Source organism: Lampetra planeri, chromosome 64 (assembly GCF_965212315.1).
Source record: "Lampetra planeri chromosome 64, kcLamPlan1.2.h2, whole genome shotgun sequence".
Taxonomy (NCBI): domain Eukaryota; kingdom Metazoa; phylum Chordata; class Hyperoartia; order Petromyzontiformes; family Petromyzontidae; genus Lampetra; species Lampetra planeri.
In genome coordinates, this window is record NC_136170.1 from 1,799,236 (window position 1) to 1,826,237 (window position 27,002).

The following is a 27,002-nucleotide window of genomic DNA, read 5'->3' on the forward strand; positions in this document are numbered from 1 at the left end:
ATAAAACAAATTAAATGACGACGTTTCGGGCGCAAAAACAAGCGTCCGTCATCAGGTGGGACAACCACAGCAAGAAACAATCGCTGAAGCGATGACGGACGCTTGTGTTGCGCCCGAAACGTCGTCATTTAATTTGTTTTATTGTTCTACCTACGTGACTTTACCGAAAGAACCAAAGAGTTTGGATCCCTGCAGTCACGAAAACTTCAAATCTAGAACGCAGAGCCGCTTTCACGTGTTCTGACATTCGGCGGTGAAAATGGGACACCCACACACACACAGACCCACACACACACACACCCCCACACACACAGACCCACACACACACAGACCCACACACACACAGACCCACACACACACAGACCCACACACACACAGACCCACACAGACCCACACACACACCCACACACACCCACCCACACACACCCACCCACACACACACACACCCATCCACACACACACACACCCATCCACACACACACACACCCACACACCCACCCACACACACACACACCCACCCACACACACCCAGCCACACACACACACACCCACCCACCCACACACACACCCACACACCCCCACACACACACCCACACAGACCCACCCACCCACACACCCCCACACACACCCCCACACACAGACCCAACCCTGCAACTTGCAGGCATCTCGGACACGGGGAAGAAGGTTGGTGGGTGGTGGTGGTGGTGGTGTTGGTGGTTAGACGCGTCTCGCAGAAAAACGACGCCGTCAATGAAAATCTAGGCCGAGGTCGTTCCGCAAGCTGGGGGGGGGGGAGAGGAGGAAGGGGGGGCTCCCTAGCCGGTCCGGACTGCCAAGCGCGACGTTCTCATGGCGACAAGGTTCCGAGGCACCGTGCCAAGGAGACGGGGCCCCGGCCCCCACGTCCTAAATCGCCTCGAAGTCGTCAACGAGGAAAAGGGTCTCCCGGTGCTAGCGGCCGCGCTGCAACGGTGCGTCGTCTCCATTGTGAGCCGGACCCCGGGACCGTAACTCTACACACCCCACCCCCTGGCCACCACCCCGGGGGCCGGCGCTTCTTTATACTTGTACACGCTCACGCTCACACACACACGCTCACACTCACTCTCACGCTCTCACACACGCACTCTCTCACGCTCGCACACACTCACTCTCTCACCCTCGCACACGCGCACGCTTACGCACGCACTCTTTCACGCACACACTCTCCCACGCACACGCTCACGCTCTCACCCACGCACGCACTCTCACGCTCTCGCACACGCTCACGCACTCTCACTCTCTCACGCTCTCACCTACGCACACGCTAACGCTCTCACACACGCACACATTCTCACACACTCTCACCTACGCACATGCTCACGCACGCACTCTCACACACTCTCACCCACGCACGCACTCACTCTCTCACGCACTCTCTCACGCACTCACCCACGCACACGCTCACTCTCTCACGCACTCACCCACGCACACTCTCACCCACGCACACACTCACTCTCTCACGCACGCACACACTCACTCTCTCACGCACACACTCACTTTCTCACGCTCACTCACACACTCACACGCTCACGCACGCACTGACGCTCTGCGCGCTAACCGCTAACACTACCGTCACACACACACACAACACACACACACCACCAACTCCGCGAACAGCAAATCACGCCGCTGGGGCGGACGGTTGTGGCTGCGATGTCTTGCGGCGAAGGATTTATCCAAGAACCCTGCGCCGATATTTCACCCGCTGGGGGGTGGGGTGGGGAGCGGGAGGGTTGAGACGGAGCCAGAAACGGCGACCGCCCGATTGCAATTCCGGCTGCCCGCTACTCCACACACCACACACCGCCACCACGGCCATCCATGGGGCAAGGGAGTGTAGGTGGGGGGGGAGCCGAGCCGAGGCCCCCCAAAGCGCGGGGCCCGGGGCTTTCGCCCGCCCGCGCGCCCACCCACCCCCCACGCCCACCCCCTCCTCATTCAAGTTCATGTATTAGGTATAGCCCTGTGAGCCATTCGGCTCTTGAATCGGGTGCAACCGCAACAAACAAACAACAAAAACATCAACAAAAAACACCTTAAAGTGAATATGTGACTAAGTGCAAACAGAAAATCCAAGAAAAGACAGCAAAACATTGCAGAAGCACCGTACACCAACGCTGTGTGCAAAAATCTCAGTGGGATGCAAGTCAAACAACAACAACAACCACAAGACAACTTAGATTAAGGCCATCAGTCTAACTCTGTCCTACAACAATCAAACATGGCTAAACCAATACACTTTTCGAAATCACCAAAATAAAGCCATGAAAGCAATGAAAAGGCGATCATAGGAACTGTGACGGAATTTTCACAATAAATGGCATAAACAACATCCTAGAAGGACGGCTGGACGTTGAGTCCCATTGGGACGTTTGCTCTCGGTTCGATTCCCTCCGCTGTGCTTCCAGCAGTGGAGGGGGAGGAGGTAAAGGCCCCCCCCCCAGCCCGCCCCTGAAGTGGTAAAAGGGGATGGTATTGATTGCACTAAACTCGCATCAAAGGCGATCCCCCACCGGGGCCCTTAAGATGTAATTTCACAGTTTGGCGAGGCTCTCCGCAAGTCAACCCCGCGCGCAAACAGCGAGGAACGGCGTGAAGATTACACAGAGGGCGGGAGAGGCACGGTGTGCGTGAGATTTCTCCGACGGAGGCCATCGGATCGTGCTGTCACCGTCGTCACCGTCACCGTGGCCACGGGCCGGGGTTTGGGAGCCCGACACACAAAAGGGGCCGTCCATAAATGACGTCACGCGATTTTGAACGATTTTGCCCCCCCCCCCCCCTTCGTCACACGGCGTCACAAAAAAAAATAAAACATGATTCAAATCGCTTTAAACTATTGTCATTGTAGTGCGTATTTAATGTGGCGCTGCACTCTGATGTTGTAGAACACATTTATCAAAAAGTATATTTAATTAAGTAGAACGTGTTGCCTACATTTATTTAAAGTTGCAGCATTTTGATGTGACGTCACATTTCTCAAACAACCCCCCCCCCTCGTCGCACATCGTCACAAACGTCTGACCCCCCCTCCCCTCCTCAGGTGCGTGACGTCATTTATGGACGGCCCCTTGATGGAGCCACCCCCAGTGGGAGCCCTCAGAACAAACGGGCTCTCTGTCTCTGCTCGGGAGCAGGCCGCGTTGATCCGCACCGCGCAAGACACAGGAATTCGCTTCCACGGGGCTCTGTGGGGCCCCCATCGATAGGGAGGTGTTTACCTGCACGGCGGGGTGGTGGGGGGGGGTGGTGGGGGGGGGTGGTGGGGGGGGGGTGGTGGGGGGGGTGGTGGGGGGGGGTGGTGGGGGGGGTTACACACCTTTACGTGAGTGCCGCAATTCCCTAGCCCCTGCGACGCTGGCGGCAGAGGCCGCAACCGGGTACCCGATACCCGTACCCTACCCGATAACCGTACCGTACCCGGCCGGGTACGGGTACCCGTTTGCCACCATGGTACGGGTAGGCCGTGAGTCACTGGTGAGTAACCGTTTGTCACTCATTTCCCAACGTCTTGTCTCTTCTCACAATTCAAGTTCCTAGAATCAACCCACCCGCGCCTGCAACATGGCTTCATCCCAGAGGTTGCAATCGGGTACCCGATACCCGTACCGTACCCGTACCTAGCCGGGTACGGGTAGGGTACGGGTACGGCCGGGTACGGGTACGGCCGGGTACGGGTACCCGTTTGCGACCCTGGTGCGGCCGGGTACGGGTAAGGAATCAAAACCCGTTTGCGACCTCTGGCTGGCGGGGCTCCCAACGAAGGCCAAGACCCTCAAGAAATCCGCGAGGGACGTCCGCTGCTCGCGGCACCGAGTCTCTCCCGTCGTTCAAGCGCCTGAATGGGGGGGGTGGGGGTGGCGGGGGGGGGAGAGTCAAACCTCGCTCAGCTTCCGAGATCCGACGAGATCGCACGCGTCGGATTGTGCGGCTGATTTGATGACGATGATGACGATGAGAATAACGATCACCATCATGTTGATGATGACGATGATGTAAATGGCCATGGTGATGGCAAAACAAGGATTACGATAACGACGATGATGATGATGATTACGACGACGACGACGATTTGAACGTTGGCAATGACGACGACGATCGATGATTCTAACGATGACATCGATAACGACGACGACGATGATGAATACCGCGACTGTGACGATGATTGCGACGATGACGACGACGACAATTCTACCGATGATGACGACGACGATGGCCCGGCTGGACGCGTCATCGCCGAGAAGGTAACCGCGAGGCTGCGCGGCCCCCCCCCACCCCCCCCAGCCCCCCCCCCACAACCCCCCAGCCCCCCACCCCACGCGACCGTCGCCGTGAGACTTTGCCGCCGGTCAACAACAGGAAGGCGGTGACGGGGGGGAGGGGGTGAAAGGGGGGTGCGGTGGTGGTGGTGGGGGGGTAACCATGATGAATGCCATTCCATTGTGTGGACAAAACAATGGGCGCGGGTGGGAGACGGGTGGAGAGGGGAGCGGGTGGGGGGGTCAGGACCACTCTCACCACGGCGACAGCCGCACGAGGTGGGGGGAGGGAGGGTATCGGTTGCACTCGAGGGTACGGGCGGGCGGACACACGCGGAGGGAGCTCCGCTCGTGTGTCGCACGCACGCGCACGAGGCACACGCACACGCACGCACGTGTAACGCACACGCACGCACGTGTAACGCACACGCACGCACGTGTAACACGCACGCACGTGTGACGCACACGCATGCACGTGTAACACGCACACACGTGTAACACGCACGCACGACGCGCACGCACGCACGTGTAACACACGCGTGTAACACGCACACACGTGCAACACACACGCACGCACGCGTAACACGCACGCACGCGGAACACACACGCATGCACACGTAACGCACACGCAACACATGCACACGTAACACACACGCACACGTAACACATGCACACGTAACACGCACGCACGCACGCACGTGGAACACACACACACGGTGAGCTACGGCGTTACGTTGGCATTGCCGACTTGTTAAACTGTGGTGGTGGCGGTGGTGTCTGACGGTGGTGGTGGTGATGATGATGCGGAGAGCCGATGGCGCAGTGGTTATCGATTCCCGCTCACGGCCACCAAGACCTGTGACAGATCATCCGAGCCGGTCCCGGGCCTCCCCGAGGTCGACTCAGCCTAAAAAAAAAGAGAACCTGCTGCTGGCCACCCGCCCCCCCCCCCCCGCCCTCGTGTACCACAGGTGCTCTCTCTCAAACAGCACTTGCCCCAAAAGTCCGTGAAGACTATAGGGGGGATCTTTGTCTTTGTGCCAGTGGGGTGCGATAGTCGTCGTAGTGGCCGTGCTGTCTGATGGTGATATTGACTGGATCTAGTATAGATGAGGATGGCTGTGATGGCAGTGATGGTCATAGTAGTGATGATGACGGCGGTGGTGGTGGTGATGTTTGTAGAAGTGATATTCATCGCACGGCGCTTTCAAATGCGCTTCTGCGGCCGTCTGGAATGCTCTTCCTTCCGATATTCGGAAGCCACTTGGAGCTATGATGCACTTTTAAATCGATGGTGGCGGCGGTGGTGACTGCGGTTGAGGTGGTGGCTGCGTAAGTGATCATGATGGCGCTGCCGGTAATGGCAGCAGCTGTATCGGCGCCCCGGATGAATCTGGACCCTCACTCCCCACGCCTCCTCCACCTTCTTCTCCTCCTCCTCCTCACGGAGCGTTCCCCACGTTCCTCGGCCTCACCCGTCACTGGCATCTTCGTAAAAATCACATCCCACCCCCACCACCTGCACCCTGCTCCCGGCCGCAGAACGGCCGGTCGCCCCGGCGGGATGCCGACAGAGCCCGGCCGCGGCGCGATAAATCCTCCGCCGCGCGTTCCCGCGTGGCTGAGGAAGCGTCGCCCGAAGAGTTGAACGGCGGGCGCCGGGGCGCTCCGACCGGGCCTAACCGCGCGCACGTGCGGGGCCCGCGTGCGGGGTACACACGTGCGGCGAGGGGGGGGGGGCACGTGGGAAGGCGTGGGAACAGGCGTGAGGAATGCCGCTGGCAAGGCCCACCCCCCACCCCCCACCCCCCCGAGGTTAAACCTCTCGCTCGCTTGAAAAGTCATTCCGTCCGTCCGTCGTTATCCTCCGCTGTCACGGAGTGTCACATGGGGGGGGGGGGGCTCGAGAAAATAAATAAATATTTATCAAGTTACGTATAAATCTTCAAGTAAAAAAAATTGCAGGTAAAGCCCACTGAGCTATAGAGCTCGTACCTGCAATTTTTTTTTGTATTTATAATGATACCTTTTGCAAATGAGTCAACTTACTGCATTAACCACAATCACAGTAATTGCGGTGAACATGCAAGCCACCACGGCTCTGCTAAGAACACATGGCCATTGGCTGATTGGCCGGCACCAGAGACGGCCTTTAGTTCACCGTCGCCAACATCCGAAGCCTCCGCATCGACGCCACGGGCGGCCGCAGAACCGGCACAAGCCGACGGTGACGGCGGTGATGCCGATCACAACAACGCGGCATTGACGCCTTGGGATGCCGTCACTACCGCCGCGGTGCAACGGTCACCGGCATCGCGCCGGGCTGGCAATCCACAGGTCCTCCCCCCCCCCCCGGGGTGAGAATCTTAAAGCCACCCACCCACACACCCACCAACCCACCAATCCACACACAGCAGCAGGCGTCGTCAGGGTCGGGATCGAACCCACGACCTCCTGTACACCAGGCGAGGTAGTCAACATTTCCTAGCCACCGTGATGATGATGAGAGAGAGAAACACGCAAACTCCAAATATACAGCAGGCATCGTCAGGGTTCGGGATCGAACCCACGATGTCCGTCACCACCGCCGCCACCACCGCCGCCACCGCTAGCACCGCCGCCGCCACCGGCTATGAAATTATAGGAACAATGAAACAACAAAAAAAACCCCACTACCCCCAACTTCCCCCCCCCGACTACCACCCCCACCACCAAGCATGCTGCACGGCCGTCTCGGCAAAACGAGGTCAGAGCCCAGAGCCACCTCAGCGGGCGGCAGAGGAACGGCGTCGGCACGGGCCGAAATTAACCAGGGCACCCCCCCCACACACCCCCACATACACACACACACACGCGCACACACACGCACGCGCACACGCACACACACGCGCGCGCACACACACGCACACCCCCCCACATACACACACACACACACGCACGCGCACACACACGCGCGCGCGCACACACACGCACACCCCCCCACATATACACACATACACACGCGCGCGCGCACACACGCGCGCGCGCACACACACGCACACACACACGCGCGCGCACACACACACACGCACACACACACGCGCACACACACGTGCACACACGCGCAAACACACACGCACACGCGCACACACGCGCACACACACGCACACACACACGCGCACACGCACACACGCGCACACACGCACGCGCACACACGCACACACACACATGCACGCACACACGCACAGACACGCGCACACACACACACGCGCACACGCACACACACGCCACACGCGCACACACACACGCGCACACACACACGCGCGCACACGCACACACACACGCACACACCCCCACACACACGCACACACACGCGCGTGGGCTAACCATGAAGCCTGCGTCTTTCTTTTGGGGCGATAATACCGGGCGATCCGTTTACAGATACCCCGCCGAATTCTCAATGACCGCCCGTCCCCCCCCCCGCCTCCCCCACGGTGATCGCGGTCGACGGCGGCGGCGGTGACGGTGCTAAGGCGGCGGTAACAACGTGGAACCGCACGGCCGACGCCGGTCCCGTCGCCGTTGGCCCAGGCGGTTTGGATGCCGAATACGGAACGTTGGTTGTGTTGGTAGCGGTGGTTGCTCATGGCGGTGATAGTGGTGGTGGTGTTGGCGGTGATAGTGGTGGTGGTGGTGACGCTGATAGTGGTGGTGGCGCTGATAGTGGTGGTGGTGGCGCTGATAATGGTGGTGGTGGGGACGGTGGTGGCGCTGATAGTGGTGGTGGTGGGGGCGGCGGGGCTGGTGTGTGACCGGGTGGGTGACCGTGTGGGTGACTGAGTAGGTGAGTGAGTAGGTGGGTGACTGAGTAGGTGACCGAGTGGGTGAGTGGGTGACTGAGTAAGTGAGTGAGTGGGCGACTGAGTGGGTAACTGAGTGGGTGAGTGAGTGGGTGACCGAGTGGGTAAGTGACTGGCTGAGTGAGTGGCTGAGTGAGTGTCTGAGTGAGTGGCTGAGTGAGTGGCTGAGTGGCTGAGTGAGTGGCTGAGTGAGTGGCTGAGTGAGTGGCTGAGTGAGTGTCTGAGTGAGTGGCTGAGTGAGTGGCTGAGTGGCTGAGTGAGTGGCTGAGTGAGTGGCTGAGTAAGTGGGTAACCGAGTGGCTGAGTGAGTGGCTGAGTGAGTGGCTGAGCGAGTGGCTGAGCGAGTGGCTGTGCGAGTGGCTGAGTGAGTGGTAAGGTTGTCACTTTTCCCACGACAGACCAAAACTCCGGGACACGCTTCTCACCCAGCGCCAGGCGACCTGAGTTCGATTCCCGCTCACGGCCAACACCGGTGACCGATTATCAGAACCGGTCCTGGGCCTCCCCCTAGGTCGACTCGGCCTCAAACGAGTTCCCCGGTGCGGCGTGTGAGCATCGCCGCCGGGGAGACAAAGGCGTCCCCCGGGCGTGGTGCTGACCACACACCACCCCGTGCGCCGTGCCGGCTTTCATCGGTGCCGTGGTGGTGTGCGGTGCTTTTTCTGCAATATTTTGCTGTCTTTTCTTGGATTTTCTGTTTGCGCTTAGTCACTTTAAGATTTTTTTCGAATTAAAGCTTTCGTGACTGCAGGGATTCATCTTCTTGGTTCTTTCGGTAAAGTCACGTAGAATGGAAATAATAAAATAATAAAAATAAAACATAATAAAATAATTCTCACGACGTTTCGGCCACAACGCAAGTAGCCGTCCTCAGGTGTCTCCTCGACAGACCTGTTCTCCACCTGAGGACGGCTGCTTGCGTTGTGGCCGAAACGTCGTGAGAATTATTTGATTATGTTTTATTTTTATTATTTTATTTTTTCCATTCTACGTCACTTTACCGAAAGAACCAAGAAGATCACTTTAAGATGTTTTCTTGTTCACGTTTTTGTTTTCTGTTTGTTGCGGTTGCACCCGATTCAAGAGCCGAATGGTTCACAGGGCTACACCTAATAAATGAACTTGAACTTGAACCAGAGAGAGAGAGAGAGAAGGGCTCCTCCTCCTCCTCCACGGGGCTCCCTCGAGCGGAAGGCCTTCGACCCCCCGGGCAGCAGCGGCGTGAGAGAGGGGCGGGGCAGGGAGGTGGGAAATTGCAGGGGCTGCGCCTCGAAGCGCCACCACAACCCACGGACGCAACAACGGGGGGCGAGGAGCTGGCGATGCCCGCGGCACGCGGCACGCCCCGGGTGGCGGGAGGGGGGGTGGTCGTGGGAGGGGGGCACGCCACTTAACCTGATTACGCATCCTTCATCATCGGTCTCTCATCCGACGCCACTCTTCACTGCCAACAGCCCCCCCCCCAACCCCAAACCCCACCTACACGAACCGCCACCACCGCCACCACCGCCACCACCACCGTTGCCACCACCGTTACCACCACCACCACCGCCACCGCCGCCGCCACCACCACCACCACCGTCACCACCGTCACCACCACCACCACCACCACCGCCACCACCACCATCACCACCACCACCACCAGCGCCACCACCACCGCCACCACCGCCACCACCGTCACCGCCACCACCGTCACCACCACTACCGTCACCGCCACCATTGCCACCACCACCACCGCCACCACCACCACCACCGCCACCACCACCGTCACCACCACTACCGTCACCGCCACCACCGCCACCACCACCACCGCCATCACCGTCACCACCACCACCACCACCGTCACCGCCGTCACCGCCACCACCGCCACCACCACCACCGCCACCACCGTACCCCCCCACGCTTGTCACTCGTCCTCCATCAGCCGGCTCAGCTGAGTGGAGCGAGAGACGGGCCGCTAATTTGATGAGATGCTGAGTGGGGCGGGTGGGAGTCGTGGGCGCTGGTGACGACGGCGGCGGTGCAGGAGGAGGGGTCGGGTGGCACCACGACCACGGAGAGCGAGAGGGAGGAGAGAGAGAGAGTTGAGAGGGAGGAGGGAGAGAGTTGAGAGAGAGGAGGGAGAGCGTGAGCACCGCAAGAATGGGGGGGGGGGGCGGGGGAGGGGGGAAACACAACTGGACCGACTCTGGGCACGAACCAGAGGTCGCAAACAGGTTTTGATTCATTACCCGTACCCGTACCCAGCCGCACCAGGGTCGCAAATGGGTACCCGTACCCGGCCGGGTACGGGTACCCATTCCCTACCCGTACCCGTACCCTACCCGAAATGAGTGACAAACGGTGACTCACCAGTGACTCACGGCCTACCCGTACCCGTACCCGGCCGCACCAGGGTCGCAAACGGCTACCCGTACCCGGGTATCGGGTAGGGTACGGGTATCGGGTACCCGGTTGCGACCTCTGGCACGAACGTTCAAATTAAATTCGAGTTGAACGACGATGAGGGTGACCTCGGTCGGGCATCTTTTCCGCGGACGCGCCGTCTCTCGCTCCCTCGAGTGGTTGTTTTTTTCGTCGTCGTTTCGGGCGACGGCCTCCCGTAAACCAGGCGAGAGGGAGTTCACATCTCGCCACCGACGGGATCGAACCCACGGCCTCCGTGCGTGCCTCTCGAAGAGCTCCCGGAAGGGCAGCATCGAGAGACCCCCGGCTCATCGCGCCTGCGATCGGCGCGGTTGGCTACGTACGGCGCGAAAGAAGTTCAACGCCCCCCCCCCCCCCCTCTTCCCCCCCCCCCCTATCATTTTGCCTATCGCGACGGATCGCCGCGCGTCTCCCGCACGTGGGTCAACGAGCGGGCCGACCTCTCGGCCGCCGCCCGGGGAAGCGAATGAGAAGGCGAAATAAAACAACAACAACAACAAAGTGGGAAAGAAAAACACGAAACATTCCAAAGGTGCCAGAGGCCACTTCTGCAGAGCCCTCGAGCCGAGCGGCCGTTTTGATTCGCCGCGTTTGCGCCGCTCGAATAAACTCCCACGCCGCCGCCGCTTTAGAATCGGCGCGCTGTGCGTGGCGCGCATGGTGGCTCGGAGATTTTAACTACCTCGCCTGATGTACAGGAGGTTGTAGGTTCCATCCCGACCCTGATGCCTGCTGTTGTATATTTAGAGTTTGCGTCTCTCATCATCATCATCACGGTGGCTATGAGATGTTAACTCCCTCGCCTGGCATGCAGGAGGTCGTGGGTTCCATCCTGAACCCTAACACCTGCTGCTGCATATTCGGAGTTTGCTTCCTCCGGATCCTCCTCGGGTTTTCCCCGTCCCCATTCAGGATCAACGTCACGCGTTTGAGCGTATGTGGCTGCTGCTATGAATGTCCACGTGATGATCCCACTTCGTTGCGCTATCATTTGTGGCCGGGTCGTTTCTGAAGTTAAAAGAGCTGCGTAGCTCAGTGGGGGCTTGCCTGGTAACATAGAAAAGACACATCCATAGTAGAGGCTGTGTCGCTAAAACCCGCCACCACCCGACACAGCCAACTAGTGAGGGTTGTCACGTAAACGGAACGTGGCCAATTTGTCACGAGCACAGCACTAGTGTGTAGTGTATAGTGTAGTGTATAGTGTAGTGTATAGTGTAGTGTATAGTGTAGTGTATAGTGTAGTCTATAGTCTAGTGTATAGTGTAATGTGTAGTGTAGTGTGTAGTGTAGTGTATAGTGTAGTAGTGTATAGTGTAGTGTATAGTGGAGTGTGTAGTGTAGTGTATAGTGGAGTGTGTAGTGTAGTGTGTAGTGTAGTGTATAGTGTAGTGTGTAGTGTAGTGTATAGTGTAGTGTATAGTGTAGTGTTTAGTGTAGTGTGTAGTGTAGTGTATAGTGTAGTGTATAGTGTAGTGTACAGTAGTGTAGTGAATAGTGTAGTATACTAGTACAGCACCACCTGTTGTGCGTTGGAGAGCCAAGCAACAACATTCACAATCTGAGTACCGCGACGTTTCGCCAGAAATTACAACCAGCTTCATCAGGCGACAGCCCTTACCAGTTGGGTGTGTCGGGTGGTGCCGGGTTTCAACATTTATAAACTTACGCGATCTAACCCAAGAAAGAAAAAAAAACCTCTATTATGGATGACATTGCTCGCGAAAGCCTCCGACCACGCGTTAAACAAAAAAAATATAAAAAGTTTATAGCAGCAGTTTAGTTTGTAGGCTTCCGCTGTTTGCTCATCGTCACAAGGCTGAGGATGAATCAGAGTGTCTAAGGGGGGGGGGCGTGGTGGGGGGGGGGCAGTGTTGGGGGGGGGGGGCTGTGGGGGGGGGGGGTTGGAATGATGAACTCGACGCGAAACGCAGCGAGCGTCTCTTACCCACAACGGCGCAGGATTCCGGTGTCTGCTGGGGCAGGCGGTGGCAGTCCACGGTGTTTTCGTTTCCCCGTTGAGCCGGCGGGCGCGTGGGCGATGCGATGATGCGACGTGAATCCCGCGAATGCCCCTGGCGAACGACACACGTGATCGCGCGTTGATGCCACGCGGGCGCCGAGTAATTTTGTTGTTGTTAAATAACAAGCCGTAGGCATTTCCTGAAGAAGTGCATTGTGGTTCCCCATCGCCCCAGGTAAACTGTGACCGACTCGCACCTACATACGGTGCGGAAAAAGTTCAACGTACGTACGTAGACTCACACAGAGACCCATAGACTCATACAGAGACCCATAGACTCACACAGAGACCCATAGACTCGCACAGAGACCAACAGACTCACACAGAGACCCATAGACTCACACAGAGACCCATAGACTCACACAGAGACCCACAGACTCACACAGAGACCCGTAGACTCACACAGAGACCCATAGACTCACACAGAGACCCATAGACTCACACAGAGACCCACAGACTCACACAAAGACCCATAGACTCACACAGAGACCCACAGACTCACACAGAGACCCATAGACTCGCACAGAGACCCACAGACTCCCGCTCTCGGACGCTTCCACTTTGGCGACGGTCAAATGTTACTTTGAACCTGCCCTGCCGCTTCGGGCCGCTTCGGGTGGCTTCGTACCCCGCGGTGGCGAGAGGGTTAAAGGCTGCCGGGCCAGAGCTGCCGTGTCGATCTCACGGCATTCCCAGCGTCCTCTCAGCGAGCCGACTGCCCGCCAAGAGGCGCACAATGAGAGCCACTGTGTGGCCAGGCGGGCGGGCGGGCGAGCGGGCGAGTGGGCAAGAGAGGGCGAGTGGACAGGAGGGCGAGTGGGCAAGAGAGGGTGAGTGGGCAAGAGAGGGCGAGTGGTCAAACGAGCGTTGTGGGCAAGCGACTGCGGGCATGCGCGTGAGACGGAGGGCGAGAGAACGAGCGATCGAGCGAGCGAGCGGGCGAGCGAGCAGGGGTAGAGCGAGGGAGGATGAGCGAGGGAGCGAGCGGAGGAGTGAAGGTGGGCGAGAGCGAGCGGGCAGGGAAGGAGGATGAGGGTTCGAGCGAGCGGGCGGGCGAGCGGGCGAGCGGGTAAGATGGCGAGTTGGCAAGCGAGCGGTTTGGGCGAGCGAAAGGGCTGACGGTCCCCGCACGAGGGAAGTATGAGGATAAGGGGGGGGGGGGTCACGGGCGCGAGCGGGCAGAGGGTGGTCGTCGCGGGGTGGAGGGGCTAGGTGGACGCTCATTCGAATGATAGGGCGAGCATCGGAGAGTGAGAGCGAAGAGTGAGCGGGCGAGCGGGCAGATGTGTAAAACTTTAAATCGTTTTTTTTTTCAACCAGTGAGGTCCACTGGAGCTGTACAGCTCTTTATCAGAAGCGATCGCAGATGATAACTCAACGAGAAGCGGCTTATCATCATCGCGTGAAAAGTGATATCAGGCAAATAACTCTGAAACGCGCTATCTCGATTCTAAACGCGGAGGGGGGAAAAAACCGGGGGACCCGGAGAAAAATCCACGCGACCACGGCGAAAACACGTAAATTCCAAATATACAGCAACAGGCGTCAGGGTCGGGATCGAACCCACGACCTCTTGCGTACCAGGCGAGGTAGTTAACATCTCCTAGCCGCCGAGCAGGCGAATGACTTGGGTGATTGAGACGGTAAATGCTTCCGGTGGAATTATCTTCTCACTAATCACGGTACCGTCGTGGTTAAAGTAAAAATCTCATAATTATCTGACACTTAAGATGATTTCGATTTAAAGCTTTCGTGACTGTAAGGATTCATCTTCTTGGTTCTTTCGGTAAAGTCACGTCGAATGGAAATAATAAAATAATAAAAATAAAACATAATAAAATACAATTCTCACGACGTTTCGGCCACAACGCAAGCAGCCGTCCTCAGGTGGAGAGCAGGTCTGTCGAGTAGAGAGACCTGCTCTCCACCTGAGGACGGCTGCTTGCGTTGTGGCCGAAACGTCGTGACAATAATTTTCATCATGTTTTATTTTTATTATTTTATTATTTCCATTCTTCGTGACTTTACCGAAAAAACCAAGAAGACTTAAGATGATTTCACATGATTGCATTCAGTGCGTCTACGACGCAAGTCACCTGACACGAAACTGCACTTTCGAATCCGAAGGCACGAAATAAAATGCCGAGACCGGGCCGATGTGACGAGCCACGTTGAGAAAAAAAAGAGGTTCTCCAAAAGATGAAACCTCCTCTTCGTGATCAACGCGGAGCGGAACGCCGTTCGCTGTATGAAAACGTTTCTTCGGAAGACCGCACAACGGGAAAATGACATGGGAACGAATTAAACTAAATAACAGCCGCCCCCCCGCCCCGCGCTTTGTTTTCTTTACTCGAACAAGATAATAAAAGCGATTAAATGCGGGAGCCGTTTTGTCAAGCCGCGGGTGATAAATCGGAGGCCGTTTTTAATCAGCCGCCGCGAGAGAGACGGGGGGTTTCATTTTTGCGAAGCCCAGAGAGGCGACACACACACACACCGTCCACACTCGCCATCCCCAGGAAGCACGGAGCTTCGGGGCCAACGTCGTGGCCAACGTCGGGCCAACGTCGGGGCCCAACGTCGGGGCCCAACGTTGGGGCCCAAAGTCGGGGCCCAACTTTGGAAAAAGTTTGGGGCCAAGTTTGGGGCCAAGTTTGTGGCCAAGTTTGTGGCCAAGTTTGGGGCCAAGTTTGTGGCCAAGTTTGGGGCCAAGTTTGGGGCCAAGTTTGGGGCCAAGTTTGTGGCCAAGTTTGTGGCCAAGTTTGGGGCCAAGTTTGGGGCCAAGTTTGGGGCCAAGTTTGGGGCCAAGTTTGGGGCCAAGTTTTGGGGCCAAGTTTGTGGCCACGTTAAGGGGCAATTTAGAGCCAAAATGTAGGCCGAGCTAGGGTCACTGAGAGGTTTCTGGCCCTCGAGCGAGCGCTCCAACGTGGCGTGTACGATGCCGAAGGGCCGTGAGTGAGGCCTATGGCTCCGCGTGAGAGATACTGCCCCACGCCCCTCCACCCCCCAGCAGCTGTTTTAAACGGCGGCAGACTGACGTGGGAAGGGACGCAACGTGCGGTCGCCCGAGTCGTCCGCCTGTCGAACGAAACATTCCAAAGGTGCCCAGAAACCACTTCTGCAGAGCCCTCGAGCCGGGCGGCCGTTGTGATCCGCCGCGTTTGCGCCGCTCGAATCAACTCCCGCCGCCGCTTTAGAATCGGCGCGCACGGTGGCTCGGAGATGTAAACCACCTCGCCTGGTACGCGGGAGGTCGTGGGTTCGATTCCGACCCTGCTGCTGCTGTATATTTGGAGTTTGCATCTCTCATCATCATCACGGTGGCTAGGAGATGTTAACTACCTTGCCTGGTACGCGGGAGGTCGTGGGTTCGATCCCGACCCTGACGCCTGACAGTAGTGCAATGGTAAACAAGTCGTCCAAACGCAGACAAATACAACACTTAACCATCCCCATCCTACCATCACGATCTACGCCCTCCGCACCGCACGCGGTCCGCACGACGACGACGACGACGAGCGAGCGGAGGAGCCGAGGGGTCCGAGGGCATCACCTCGAAGCGGCGAATGTCGTTAAACTGGGTCACGCGGCCGCGGTGGGGGCAAGGGAAGGGTGAACGATTGCCCTCCGACATCTCCACCCCCGCCGCCCCCCCCCACCCCTCACCCTGGTGGATGAAACACCGGCAGAGGGAAGACAAAGGTGGCCGGGCGCGGCGCTGAGCAGACCGCCCATTCGTTGCGCGGTGCCGGCATCACTCGCGAACAGAACTTGGCCCCAACGTTAATGACGACACGGGGGGGATTCTTCGTCATTTGTACATGCGCACGCGCGCACACATGCCCACACATACACGCGCACACACACAAACGCGTGCGGAGCGGTAGTGTAGCGGTTAGCGCGCTGCGCTACGAACCCGGCGACCCGGGTTCGATTCCCGCTCACGGCTAACACCAGTGACGATTATCTGAACCGGTCCTGGGCCTCCCCTAGGTCGACTCAGCCTCAAATGAGTACCTGGTGCGGTGTGTAAACATCGCCACTGGGGAAACAAAGGCGGTCGGGCGTGGTGCTGGCCACCCACCCCCTCGTTCGTGTACCGTTCCGGCCTTCATAGGTGCTCACTAACAGCACTTGCCCATACAGCCTGTTAAGGCTACACGGGGGATCTTTGTGTGTGTGGGCATGGTGTAGTAGTGGGGGAGCGGTAGTGTAGCGATCAGCGCGCTGCGCCACGAACCCGCCGACCCGCACGGCCGACACCAAGCGACGATTGTTTGAACCGGTCCTGGGCCCTCCCCTAGGTCGACTCAGCCTCAAATCAGTACCTGCTGCGGCTGCGGTGCGTAACAACATCGCCACTGGGGAGACAAAGGCGGCCCGGGAGTGGTGCTGGCCACCCACCCCCACCACGTGCTGCTGCTCGCTGAGAGAGCACTTGCCCCAGCAGTCCGTGTGGGCTGTACGACGGCGAGCGAGGGATCTTTGCCTCTTGTGTGTAAATATAGATGGGCCGAGTTCCTCCCGTGTCCTTCACAATTGATTTCCTGCACGAGTTGATGAGTCTCACAGCGCCGGGTCCCACGGGGGTTCCCCCCCCCGGCCGCGCGTCCAGTGCCGGACTAAGCGAGTGCGGGGGCATGTAGCGTACGCTATAAAGGGGCCCTAAATAAAATAAAAACCACGTAAATTAAAACACAAATTTTTTACTTGCACAGTAAAGTAATTGTATTTTTGCATTTGCTACACAGCCCAGACAATACGACAAATCGCTAACCTTAAACGCCCAGTCGTTCGTAAAAGCTGAAGGCGGTATAGTACTATAGTAATAGAGCAAGTGCAGAATCACTGAACCGGAATTGATAGCTTGAAAGCATTTAGCGTGGGGGCCCTTGAAAGTGCGGGGCCCGTAGCTACTACATAGCTGCTACATATGTAGTAGCTATTTAGTAGAGGCCGCTTACGAAACTGTGAACTAATTAGAATTTTTTAAACCAGGTAAGGCGCCACCCCCCCCCCCCCCCACTGGGCGATGTCACTCTTTATTTCATAAGCGACCTGGGCTGTCGCGTGCGACTGCGCAACAAAGTGGGTTCCGTCGCCGCGTGGACATTTCTAGCAGACAAATAACTCTGAACGGGTGACGTTGCTGATTCTAAATTTGGAGGGGGGGGGGAAAGAGCGGGGGGGGGGGCGGAGAAAAATCCACGTGGCCACGGGGAGAGACAGAGAGAGAGAGACTTGCAAACTCCAAATATACAGCAGCAGGCTTCGTCAGGGTCGAGATCGAACCCACAACCTCCTCCATACCAGGCGAGGTGGTTAACATCTCCCAGCCACCGCGATGATGATGAGATGAGAGAGAGACTTGCAAACTCCAAATATACAGCAGCAGGCTTCGTCAGGGTCGGGATCGAACCCACAACCTCCTCCATACCAGGCGAGGTTGTTAACATCTCCCAGCCACCGTGGCCCCCTCTTTTAGTTCAAGCCACAACTATTCACTCTCACCTTGGAGAGACCAGCTCGTTCAAGTGACCTACATTCACCATCATGAAAATGTTTCACGACAGTCACTCCCCCATGCCCCTCACCCCCACCACCGGTTTTCTCAAAAAGAGCAAAAAACATCCTCGGAAAGAACTTTGGGCCGAACATTCACCGAAATCTGGGCCCTCCCGAGATAACGCGTCCTGACAAGCAGCGAGGCTTCTGTGGGTAAATCAACGAAGACGACAACGACGACGACGAACAATTATCCTGCAATTATGTAACACGCCGTGGCAATTCACCCACAGCATTTACAATTCGGGTAGCGCGACACTTCGCTGGCGATTACAACAACCGGCTTATGGAAGCTCGTTCGTAAGCGCGGTGGTGTTCGTAAGTGCGGGGTGTTTCGTAAGTGTGAGCGTTTGTAAGTGCGGACGTTCTTAACTGCGGACGTTCGTAAGTGAGTGCGTTCGTAAGTGAGTGCGTTCGTAAGTGTGGGATGTTCGTAAGTGGGGGGTGTTCTTAAGTGTGGGGCGTTCGTAAGTGGGGGGTGTTCGTAAGTGTGGGGTGTTCGTAAGTGGGGGGTGTTCTTAAGTGTGGGGCATTCGTAAGTGTGGGGTGTTCGTAAGTGGGGGGTGTTCTTAAGTGGGGGGTGTTCGTAAGTGGGGGGTGTTCGTAAGTGGGGGGTGTTCGTAAGTGGGGGGTGTTCGTAAGTGGGGGGCGTTCGTAAGTGTGGGGTGTTCATAAGCGGGGGCATTCGTAAGTGAGGGGTGTTCGTAAGTGGGGGGTGTTCTTAAGTGGGGGGTGTTCGTAAGTGGGGGGTGTTCGTAAGTGGGGGGTGTTCGTAAGTGGGGGGTGTTCGTAAGTGGGGGGTGTTCGTAAGTGGGGGGTGTTCGTAAGTGGGGGGTGTTCGTAAGTGTGGGGCGTTCGTAAGTGTGGGGTGTTCATAAGCGGGGGCATTCGTAAGTGCGGGTGTTCGTAAGTGTGGGGCGTTCGTAAGTGTGGGGCGTTCGTAAGTGCGGGTGTTACCAGGTAAGGCCCCACTGAGCTATATCGCTCTTTTTCAGAAGTGACTTGCTCTATGACGAATGATAGCTCAACCAAGTGGCTTATCATCATCACGTGGAAATTCATAGCTGCCAAAGGCTCGAAAGGCATATTTCTTCTAAATTCTAGATTTGAAGCTTTCGTGACTGCAAGGATTCATACTCTTAGGTTTTATCGGTAAAGTCACGTAGGTAAAAAATAAAATAAAAATAACAGAAATAATAATAGAAATAAAATTATAAATCCTCCGAAACGTCGTGATTTATCATTTTATTTCTATTATTTTTATTTAATTATTATTTATTTTCCTACGTGACTTTACCGAAAAAACCTAACAGTATTTCTTCTAAATGTTGAGGGGGAAAACCCAGAGGATCCGGAGAAAAAGCCACACGACCATGGGAAGAGAGACTGGCACATTCTTAATATACAGAAGCAGGCATCAGGGTTGGGATCGAACCCACGACCTCCTGCATACCAGGCGAAGTAGTTAACATCTCCTAGCCACCATGATGATGAGAGACGCAAACTCCAAATAAACAGCAGACGTTAGGGTCGGAATCAAACCCACGACCTCCCGCGTACTAGGCGAGGCAGTTAACATCTCCTAGCCACCGTGATGATGATGAGAGACGCAAACTCCAAATATACAGCAGCAGGCGTCAGGGTTGGGATCGTACCCACGACCTCCTGTATACCAGGCGAGGTAGTTAACATCTCGTCACCACGGGCACCCGAAAAGCTAAAGCCAAGTGGGTTTTGAGCCTGGCTAGCCCTTGGATGGAAATACCAGGTGTAATTTTCGATTTAAAGCTTTCGTGACTGCAGGGATTCATCTTCTTGGTTCTTTCGGTAAAGTCACGTAGAAGGGAAATAAGAATTATTCTATTATGTTTTATTTTTATTATTTTATTATTTTCCTTCTACGTGACTTTACCGAAAGAACCAAGAAGATGAATACCAGGTGTCCTCAGTCCTGCACCGCAAGACGGATGGGGGCCAGCAAGCGTCAGAACACAGCAATGGACTTGTGAATCCATCCGTGCTGAGCTTTGCATGATATTCACATCTCTGGGTGCCCCCCAGGACTCTCTTGAGAGAGAGAACAAGTATAACCCGTAAAAACAAAGTTTTTCACTATAAATGCTTTATATGTGTGGCGGCTAGAGTCCTCTCGTCCTCTGGCTTGAGATGGCTGCCACCTATGGGTCAGATGATTGCATGGCAGCATTAAGCAATTGGTAATTAAATATAATATTTTTGTCCTAAAAAGTGTAAAATTTTGAAAAAAATTTCACGAAAATTAATTGTCACGCACAACGAGTCTGTGTGCAAAATGTCAGCTCGATTGGATCACGGGAAGTGGGTTAAAAAACGACCGAAAGATTTGCACGGTCCTAAGCAAGCAAGCAAGTGAACTTAATATAAAGGATTTAAAAAGAAGCGATTCTTGAGACTCAAATGACGCTCTCGTGAGCAAAGGAGGTCAAGCGTGCCCACAGCGGCTATTTGGGACACGGCATTTTTATCTTGAAATCTGTTTGGGTTTTTGATGATAATTTCATTGACGCAGAACTGTATTTTAATATTTTTCGATATTTTTTTAATGTTTTTATACGTATATTTTTTTAGATCTTTTTTTTTTAAATATTTTTTAATGTGCATTTTTGTATATTTAACATTTTTATATTTAAAATATTTTTGTATATTTTTTTAAATATATTTTTATTTTTATACTTTTTTTCATATACATATAAAAAAATGTGTTGAGCCACCCAACCGTACTTAACGGTACTCACAACAGCCCAGCCGCTCGCCCGCCAGACTCTCTTAATTATTAACATCCCTTCCGGCGTGGGACAACGTGCACACGCACGCACGTGTGCATGCGAGCATCACGCGCACGCACACACCAGCATCGCGCGAGCAACCGCTCGCTCGTACGCTCGCTCGTACACTCGCGCTCACGCAAGCAAGGACGCGTGCGCACGCTCATGACAAAGGCAAAGATACCCCAGCATAGCCTGAACAGACCGTTGGGGGGGGGGGGGACAAGTGCCGTTAGCGAGTAGCAGCTATGCACTCGCACAAAGACGATCACGAGCAGACATCCACGCGCAAAAGCAGGCACGCGCACACACACGGACGCTGGCATTCCATCTCATCCTTGCCGCCCCACTAGCGAGGGTTCTGCAGAGTTCGTATCGTTATGGTGAACAAGCGCGGGGCCGCGGTATTAACCGGGGCGGCCGCCGGATTCGAACCCGCGCACCTCTGCGACGGCGGGCGGAGAAGAGAAGCGGCGCCGATCGTTCCTCGCGGCTTGATGCGTTACGCAGGCCGTGAGAATCACGGCTGCCACCCCCCCCCCCGCCCGTTGGAGAAAAATAGGCTCCGTTGATTTTTTTACTTTCACTCGGACTGGAAGAATCTGGACGAGCCTAGGAAGATTAACACGCACGGAGGCTTTAGCGACCAATATCATCCACAACACAGGTTTTTTTGGGTTAGATCGTGTAAATATATTAAATGTGTCGTTAAACCCAACACACCGGTGTAGTGCTGTACTAGTAACGAATTGGCCACGTTCTGTTTACGTGACAAACCTTACTAAATTTCGATTTAAAGCTTTCGCGACTGCAGGGATTTATCTTCTTGGTTCTTTCGGTAAAGTCACGTAGAAGGGAAATAATAAAATAATAAAAATAAAACATACTCAAGTACAATTCTCACGACGTTTCGGCCACGACGCAAGCAGCCGTCCTCAGGTGAAGAACAGGTCTGTCGGAAAGACATTCAGACGCTGTAAAGCACCTACGAAGGCCGGCACGGCACACGAGGGGGTGGGTGGCCAGCACCACGCCCGGCCGCCTTTGTCTCCCTAGCGGCGACATTTACACACCGCACCAGGTACTCATTTTGAGCCTGAGTCGACCTAGGGGAGGCCCAGAACCGGTTCAGATAATCGTCACCGGTGTTGGCCGTGAGCGGGAATCGAACTCGGGGCATCCGCGTTCGTAGCGGTGGCGCGCTCACCGTTGCACCACCGCTCCTCACACACACGCACGCAATCGTGAGATTTAAAAAAAAAAATTGTTAAGTAGTAGTAGTTCAGTAAGGACCGAGGATTTTAAAAATGCATGCTAAAAGGTTTCCGCGAAATTGTGATAAAAATGTCAAATGTGTCGGACGGTTTCCGACGGCTCGCCGAGCTGAACGCCACGGAAGATCCACAGGGGGCCAGGGGCACGCGGCACGGCCTGGGGTGAGGAGGAGGAGGTGGTGAGGAGGTGGTGAGGAGGAGGAGAGGTGAGGAGGAGGAGGAAGAGGAGGAGGTGGTGAGGAGGAGGGGTGAGGAGGAGGAGGTGGTGAGGAGGAGGGGTGAGGAGGAGGGGTGAGGAGGAGGTGGTGAGGAGGGGTGAGGAGGAGGTGAGGAGGAGGTGGTGGTGAGGAGGAGGAGGGGTGAGGAGGAGGGGTGAGGAGGGGTGAGGAGGGGTGAGGAGGAGGAGGTGGTGGTGAGGAGGAGGAGGGGTGAGGAGGAGGAGGAAGAGGAGGAGGTGGTGAGGAGGAGGGGTGAGGGAGGAGGAGGTGGTGAGGAGGAGGTGGTGAGGAGGAGGAGGGGTGAGGAGGAGGTGGTGAGGAGGGGTGGAGGGAGGAGGTGAGGAGGTGAGGAGGTGGTGAGGAGGAGGGTGGTGAGGAGGAGGGGTGAGGAGAGGAGGGGTGAGGAGGAGGTGGTGAGGAGGGGTGAGGAGGAGGTGAGGAGGAGGAGGTGGTGAGGAGGAGGAGGTGGTGAGGAGGAGGAGGTGGTGAGGAGGTGGTGAGGAGGAGGGTGAGGAGGGAGGGGTGAGGAGGAGGAGGAGGGGGTGAGGAGGAGGGGTGAGGGGAGGAGGTGGTGAGGAGGAGGGGTGAGGAGGAGGGGTGAGGAGGAGGAGGTGGTGAGGAGGAGGGGTGGGTGAGGAGGAGGGGTGAGAGGAGGAGGAGGGGTGAGGAGGGGTGAGGAGGGGTGAGGAGGGAGTGAGGTGGGTGGTGGTGAGGAGGAGGGGTGAGGAGGAGGAGAGGGGTGAGGAGGAGGGGTGAGGAGGGTGAGGAGGAGGAGGAGGGGTGAGGAGGAGGAGTGAGGAGGAGGAGGGGTGAGTGAGGAGGTGGTGGTGAGGAGGGAGGAGGGGGGTGGTGAGGAGGTGGTGAGGAGGAGGAGGTGAGGAGGAGGTGGTGAGGAGGAGGAGGGGTGAGGAGGAGGAGGGGTGAGGAGGAGGTGAGGAGGAGGGGTGAGGAGGAGGAGGGGTGAGGAGGTGGTGAGGAGGAGGTGGTGAGGAGGAGGTGGTGAGGAGGAGGTGGTGAGGAGGACGAGGTGGTGAGGAGGAAGGGGGTGAGGAGGGGTGGGTGAGGAGGTGGTGAGGAGGAGGAGGTGAGGAGGAGGTGGTGAGGAGGAGGGGTGAGGAGGAGGGGGTGAGGAGGAGGGGTGAGGAGGGGTGGTGAGGAGGGGTGGTGAGGAGGAGGGGTGAGGAGGAGGAGGGGTGAGGAGGAGGAGGAGGTGGTGAGGAGGTGGTGAGGAGGAGGGGTGAGGAGGAGGGGTGAGGAGGAGGTGGTGAGGAGGAGGTGGTGAGGAGGAGGTGGTGAGGAGGAGGAGGTGGTGAGGAGGAGGGGTGAGGAGGAGGAGGGGGTGAGGAGGAGGGGTACACTCCCGAACCACCAACACCGCCTGACGATTATTCTGAAGCGGTCCTGGGCCTCCACCCTACGTCGACTCAGCTGCTGCACTGCCCCGCGAGAGGGGCCGTCGATAAATGACGTCACGCGATTTTGGACCGATCTTTGACCCCCCCCCACCTCGTCGCACAGCGTCACAAAAAGTCAGACCCCCCCCCCCCCCCCCTCAAATATGACGTCATAAAGCTCTGCCCCCCCCCCCCCCAAAAACCATATTTCCATTTTGAAAATAAAGCATGCTTCAAATCGCTTTAAACTATTGTCATTGTAGTGCGTACTTAATGTGGCGCTGCACTCTGATGTTGTAGGAGGAAAACATTTATTAAAAAAGAGGCTTTGGAAAGCTGAAATTTAGCATAAAATTCACTTGAAAATATTCAACGTCTGACTAAAACTGCAGATGTTCAGAACATATTGAAATTCTCTTATAATTATCAAACATTAAAAGTAATTATAACTATAAAAAAATACTTGAAACTTTGTAGTAGAACGAAGCAAAATGGAGAGTACAATTAAAATAATCACTTATTCAAACCACGGAATGAAAAGCCCTGGTAGAATCATTAAAATAAAAATGTTGATTAACTAAATTCATGCTTCTCCATTCTCCGATGGAGAAGCAACATTATCCTTCATGGAATAAATAAAAGGTGACCTTAGTACATTTAAATAATCAAATAGTTAATAATGTTATAACAATTCTAATTAATTAAGCAGAACGTGTTGTTTATATTTAAAGTAGCGCATTTTGATGTGACGTCACATTTCTCACCCCCCCCTCCTCGTCACACATCGTCACAAATGTCTGACCCCCCCCCCCCCCCTAGGTGAGTGACGTCATTTATGGACGGCCCCAGAGCTCCGAACGGAAAAAATTGAAGGGTGGGTGGGTGAATGGGCGAGTGCGTGTGTGGGTGGGCAAGTGAGTGTGTGGGTGGGTGAGTGGGCTAGTGAGTGAGTGTGTGGGTGGGTTAGTGGGGCTAGTGAGTGAGTGGGTGAGTGGGCTAGGTGAGTGAGTGGGTGGGTGAAGTGGGCGAGTGAGTGAGTGTGTGCGGTGGGTGGGCTAGTGAGTGTGTGGGTGGGTGGGTGAGTGGGCTAGTGAGTGAGTGTAGTGGGTGGGAGGGCTAGTGAGTGTGTGGGTGGGTGGGTGAGTGGGCTAGTGAGTGAGTGAGTGTGTGGGTGGGTGAGTGGGCTAGTGAGTGAGTGTGTGGGTGAGTGGGCTAGTGAGTGAGTATGTGTGTGGGTGAGTGTGAGTGAGTGTGTGTGGGTGAGTGAGTGTGTGGGTGTGGGTGGGTGAGTGGGTGAGTGAGTGTGTGGGGTGGGTGAGTGGGCTAGTGAGTGTGTGTGTGGGTGGGTGAGTGGGCTAGTGAGTGTGTGTGGGGGTGAGTGGGCAAGTGAGTGTGTGAGTGTGTGGGTGGGGTGAGTGTGTGGGTGGGCCAGTGTGTGTGTGGGTGGGTGAGTGGGCTACTGAATGTGTGTGTGGGTGAGTGGGCTAGTGAATGTGTGTGTGGGTGGGGTGAGTGTGTGTGTGGGTGGGTGAGTGGGCTACTGAATGTGTGTGTGGGTGAGTGGGCTAGTGGAGTGAGTGTGTGGGTGGGTGAGTGTGTGTGTGGGTGGGTAGGTGAGTGGGCTACTGAATGTGTGTGTGGGGTGGGGTAAGTAGGTTATAAGTTGGTTGACTGGGTGGGTTAATATTTGAGTTGGTGGGGGGAGTAGGGTGAGCAGGGTGAACCTGGCAGTGGTGGCTATAGTGGTGGTGGCCATATTGGTGGCTGTAGTGGTGGTGGCTGTAGTGGTGGAGTCTGTGTGGTGGTGGCTATAGTGGTGGTGGCTGTAGTGGTGGTGGCTATAGTGGTGGTGGCTGCTGTGGCTGCTGTGGCGGCGGTTGCAGGAAACAGCTGCAGGAAGCAGATAACCGCGGTCCGGAATCAAAGGCAGCCATCGCTTTCCTCTCCGGGAATCTCCCCCTCAGTCCCCTCCCCGAGCGGAGCTCTCTGCGGCGCGGCCCGCAAAACCGCAAACCCGCCCCAAACCACGGACCACCAAATTGCCAAACCACAGACCACCAAATTGCTAAACTGCCAAACCACCAATCACCAAACTGCCAAAACCGCAAAACCACGGACCGCCAAACTGCCAAACCACCGATCACCAAACTGCCAAACCGCCAAACTGCCAAACCACCGATCATCAAACTGCCAAACCGCCAAACCACGGACCGCCAAACTGCCAAACCACCGATCACCAAACTGCCAAACCGCCAAACTGCCAAACCACCGATCACCAAACTGCCAAACCGCCAAACCACAGACCGCGAAACTGCCCAAACCACCGATCACCAAACTGCCAAACCGCCAAACCACGGACCGCCAAACCGCCAAACCACCAAACCACCGATCACCAAACTGCCAAACCGCCCAAACTGCCAAACCACCGAACACCAAACTGCCAAACCGCCAAACCACGGACCGCGAAACTGCCAAACCACCGATCACCAAACTGCCAAACCGCCAAACCACGGACCGCCAAACCGCCCAGCTCAGTCTCGCGCGAGCGGGGCCCGGCGTCCGGTCCGACCGGAGAGTCGGCTCGCCATCGCTGCGTCGAGTCGGGGGGGGGGAGCGCCGTCGGGAATGGTTTTTCGGGTTTTCTTGGAGAAGTTCCCGGCGCGCGGGGCGAAACGTCGGACACCGCGCACGACGACGCGCGTCTGCAACCCGAAGGACACATCAGAGATGCAGAGACAAATATCCCTCACCCCCCCCCGTGTAGCCTGAACAGACTGTAGGGGCAAGTGCTGTTAGCGGACACAAAAACAAAGATCCCCCGTATAGCCTGAACAGGCTTTTGGGCCAAGTGCTATTAGCGAGCACCAACTAAGACAAAGATCCCCCATATAGCTCGGCCAGACTGTTGGGGCGAGTGCTGTTAGCGAGCACACACACGGGCACACACACAGGCACACACACACACGTGGGCACACACAAGCCCGCCGAGGACGTGAACAAGTCTAACGAGAGCCGAGAAAGTGGGTCGTCTCAACTGGGGCGCGTTGCTCAGCGCGTCTCCACCGCTCCAGGCGCACGCCAGCAAGGAGCGGTGGCCGCCCGGCCCGCAGACTCTGCCCTCGCCCATCGTCGCTCTCCTCCCGTCAGCGCCACCAAG

The 27,002-nt window shown here is 56.3% G+C and overlaps 1 protein-coding gene across 1 annotated transcript in view; it reads right to left on the reverse strand.

The window, feature by feature from the left end:
- LOC144737052 (SH3 and multiple ankyrin repeat domains protein 2-like) overlaps positions 1–27,002 on the reverse strand; it is a 114,054-nt gene that overhangs the window by 79,093 nt on the left and 7,959 nt on the right. Inside the window, exon 2 of the mRNA XM_078619701.1 lies at positions 12,516–12,642. The gene's annotated coding sequence lies outside the window, so the exon portion shown is untranslated. The remainder of the gene's footprint in view (positions 1–12,515; positions 12,643–27,002) is intronic.